The 4,562-nt window shown below is 41.4% G+C and overlaps 1 pseudogene across 1 annotated transcript; it reads left to right on the top strand.

Annotated features, from left to right (window-relative positions):
• Nucleotides 1-3,381: 3,381 nt before the first annotated feature.
• Nucleotides 3,382-4,345, top strand: LOC306941685 (tetraspanin-3-like; annotated as a pseudogene). Its single transcript has one exon. The product of its transcript is annotated as a tetraspanin-3-like (transcript).
• Nucleotides 4,346-4,562: the final 217 nt, after the last annotated feature.

Genomic DNA, 4,562 nt, shown 5'->3' with positions numbered 1-4,562 from the left:
GTCTTGTTCTAGTGGCAGAGACATGTCTTGTTCTAGTGGCAGAAACATGTGCGTGCGTGTGTGCGTGCGTGCGTGCGTGCGAGGCGGTGGCAACTAAGGACATGGAGATATACTTTTACTGGAGTCCGTCTTCGTCCATTTTCCGTGGTTATTTATACTTCCACTGGGCTACAATTTACAATGTAGGCTCTACGCATTTTAGCAGACGCTCTTAACCCATTCTGGGCGGGAACCCCTTTTGGTGTTTTAAAGCATTATGTTATGCTTTAGCTATTGAAACAATAGCAGATCTACAAGCTCATAGCGCGGCACTCAGCTTGTAGGTCTGCTATTTTTTTTAAATCGTGAAAATGTGGCGCAAATCTTTTAATATATTCTTTCAGAGCGAACGTTTTTAAAAACTTTAATTGCCCAGGGTTATTTAATCCATTACATTATAGCGCCCATTCGATTTATAAACACGGACCCCTTTTCCGGACGGACCGGATGTTGTTGTGAATGTGTAGCAGCTAACAATAGCCACAAGAATAAATCTATCGCGACTAGCGACTGGACCGCGGAGCGCCGTCTAACACAGGATATTCTTTCATAATTAGACGGGATGATGTGATGGGATTATTAATACTCATAAACAGAGACTTTAAGAAATAATCGAGGTAGAGAGTGGACTGAAACAATGTACACGTTTATTACAAGGAGTGGTCTGTACCAGCCCAGGGAGGTGCACGGATGCAAGCCTCCAGAACTGTTCAAATGAGTCTCTCTTATACAAAATGAAGAAGCACAAATACATTGGAGGTGTGGTCAGTGGACAAGACTAAACATGGGTCTTGGGTAAGAATAGGTCATTTTGACAGACAATCAACAGGTGGAAGCCTTGCTCCAGGCAGTGTAGTATTTTCTGCCACTACATTCCACCATTTCAAATATGTAAATTAAATGTCTCATATTAATTTATACCAAGGACCATGAGATACTATACTGTCTGCAAATTTACTACAAAAAGATGACTTATATATGGACTATCTCCTAGAGTAAGAAAGGTTTACATTTAAGTGTATTCAATGTCCACCCACATGATAATTTTCTTTTTATTACACACAACTTCTGATGGCTGGTAGGGGCGAAAACCCTTTTCCTTCTTATTGGGAAATTCCAACCTACGACCCTCGATTTGTCTTGAGCGATCACTCATAAGCCAGCATCAGGTGTAGTCTTTTTTCGTGGTTTTCTCCTCCACGCAAATGTTCTCCTCTCCTTATGTTTCTGTCACAAGTTGTGGCATGGCATTTTAGTCTTTTTTCCCCATGGTGGGCCCAGTACTTCGTCTTTATCCGGCTCCCATCGCTGTCACTGGGGGGTGACTGCGGGGATGGAATGCGTGTGGGCCTTGTAGGGACGTCTGGAGTCTCTGGACGGACATGATGATGTGGCTTGGCTCTCATTGGTGTCACTGGCCCATGTGACATATGTATGTCTGTCAGGTTTTCTTAGAGGGAGAACAACTTGCAGGTAATTTTGTTCACTTGAATTATTTCCACCGTGGTTAAAAAGGTGGTTATACAAAATTCATTTCAATATTATTATTATTATTATTATTATTTTACATTAATTGTCTTCAGCTTCAGCTTGTTATGTAGACAGCTCTAGAATTGCACTTTATGTAGTCATAGCACTTTATAGTACACATGTATAATATATTATATAGTATAGTATGTATAGTTTACATAGATACTCCAATGTTACGTTCTTAGTTTACGCATGATTCATGATAACTACTTTTTATACATGTGATGTATGCCATGCTTTTTGTTATTGCTTAATGTAAGTCGCTCTGGATTAAGAGCGTCTGCTAAATGCCTAAATTGTAATTCATATAACACTAGACTGACGTCACTGTATGTGTGTATATTTACCCATCATACAAACCCAAATCCTTTCAGTGCTTTCTCTGGTTGTCTTCATTTGTTTGTTTGTTTTTTCCTTGTTCAAACACATCTCCTGATATGTTTCTCTTAATTTATTGGATTTCAGAGCTGGAAAAAAACAAAACAACACACTACCCCTATTCTAAAACATTTGTTCTATACTTTTCCCCAGATGATAATACATAATTAGGAATTTATTAAGATCTATCTTGATCACAGTTGATCACAATCTTTCACAGTCTGATTTATGGTTAACTCCCTCTCTTATGGTTATTAGCTACATTGACAGGTTACACATTATTGCATCTTTACACTGTATTTCATCACTACTAGTATCCTCCTGTCAATATAAATATTTCAATAATGTATGAGATCGTGTGGGAGTTCTTACCTTGTCGATGCAATGTCTATAGATACTCATTTTTCCCTTTGTCCTTCCTCCTGTAATTGCATTGTATCACAACACTCTTCCTAGACGAGTTATTCTAAGTTTTTAGTGAGTTAGTCAATATCGCCATATTAACCATGCCATGCACACTGGGAAAGGAAGATATTCATTAAATTGTCAACACATTTAGACCATCTCATTGATTCACCATCCAGTCCTGGAAAGTAGGAAAGAACAATTTTCATTACAATGACTTCACCTAAAAATAACACTATTGTACACAGTGATACCTTAAAACATTTTACTTACTTATAGGCCTACTCGATAAACATCACATTCCACACATACCCGGGCCATTCATTCTCCACACTTGCCACTGCGTAGGTCTTCATTCTACTTCGCTCCATATCACACCAAATCTGTGTAGTGGCCTAACCCATAGGTCGCCACTTGACCCCCGGCTGGGCCCCACCTGTCTGCGCTTTTAACAAGTCATTGAAAGCGGGGTTGTCTAGTGGCACACCACAGTGCTTCTGAAAGCAGTTCTCCAGTCTATTCCTGTAGGTGTCACAGGTTTCATCAGGCCATTGCTTAGTGCTGTGAATTTTTTGCCAATCAGTGGGTACTGGAAATGCTGCTTTGATGCTGTCAAAAAGACCACCGTGATCCAGCAGCTGTCCAGTGACCATGTGATTTTGTGCTCCATTCACATCAAAATGTTCCCTGAGATGTAGCCATTTTAATCCAAAGACTTTGCGAAATACAGATTCGAGCATTCTTGCCGATGGCTCATACATCTCAATCAAGTCTAACACAGCTGCACACCAGCGCTCCATGTTGACTTTGTGGTCTGGAAGGTCCTTCATGATGTCTTTCAGTTCATCAGGTGTCCAGCGTCGCTGCACATGTACTGTTGAAGAATATGTGTCTATTTCTGAGTGCTGTGCCCCAGTCCCCCGATGAGGATGAGGTTCTGGATATGGAATGAATGGAAATAGCTTCCTTGGACAAAGTCTCTGTGACAACTGCTCCCCCCCTGTCCTTGATTGTTTTTGAGGGGTTCAGTCGGTCGGTCGGGGTATCGGGATGTCAGCGGGCCAGGACAATATGTCTGAATAGAAGAAAAGCCTTTTAACTTTTATAGCAATACTGGATTCCTTCTCAGTATCAGGCATGGGGCAGTGCGGCATAACGTCGTCAAAGACGGTGTTGGTCTTTCTAAATCTGATATTTTGGGCAGCAGCTGGTATTTTATGCTATGTTGGAGCCTATGTGTTCATCACATATGATGACTATGACCACTTCTTTGAGGATGTGTATACCTTTATCCCTGCTGTGACCATCATTGCTGTCGGAGCCCTCTTGTTCATTATTGGACTCATTGGATGCTGTGCTACAGTACGAGAGAGCTACTGTGGACTTGCAAATCATCCTTCTGCTGGTGTTCATGACGGAAGTGGCTGTGGTGGTTCTTGGATATATTTACAGAGCAAAGGTTGAAGATGAGGTTAACGGTTCAATCCGGAACGTGTATGACGAGTACAGTGGCACCACCAGTGATGCCCCGAGCCGTGCCATCGACTATGTGCAGAGACAGCTTCAGTGCTGCGGAATCCACAATTACTCGGATTGGATGAACACTCGCTGGTTTAATGAAACTAAAAACAACAGCGTCCCCATTAGCTGCTGCAAAAGTAATACAGAAGCCTGCACTGGATCTCTTGCTCATACTGAAGACCTCTACCCGGAGGGATGTGAAGTTCTAGTTGTGAAGAAACTAAAAAAGATCATGATGTATGTCATCTGGGCTGCACTAACATTTGCTGCAATTCAGATGCTGGGGATGCTGTGTGCATGTGTGGTACTCTGCAGGTGGAGCCGAGACCCCGCCTACGAACTACTCATCACTGGGGGAACCTACGCATAAAGTTTCCTTCTAACAATAATACGTTCACAGACGTGCACTAAGAGTGACTTAAACCGGTTTTGACCGAGAACATGAAAACAAACTATTTTACATACACTAACATCTTACCCTTTTTTTTTCCCTTTTACCTTTTGTTTGAGGTAAGTTAGAATGTGGTCGCTGGACCTTATACTGTATAGAATATGTGGACTGGGTACTTTCCTCATATGTCAGTTTGCACTATGTGTGTGTGTATGGTTTTGCAGTATTTTATAAATATTTAAATATAGTGTAGTACTTGAGTGAAAAAACTTCCCCATGTGTAGTCTAGTCTCCCCTG

This window comes from Electrona antarctica (genome assembly GCF_951216825.1).
Source record: "Electrona antarctica genome assembly, chromosome: 18".
NCBI classification, from domain to species: domain Eukaryota; kingdom Metazoa; phylum Chordata; class Actinopteri; order Myctophiformes; family Myctophidae; genus Electrona; species Electrona antarctica.
Note: the sequence above shows the minus strand (reverse complement) of the source record. Positions and strands in the feature narration are given on the sequence as shown.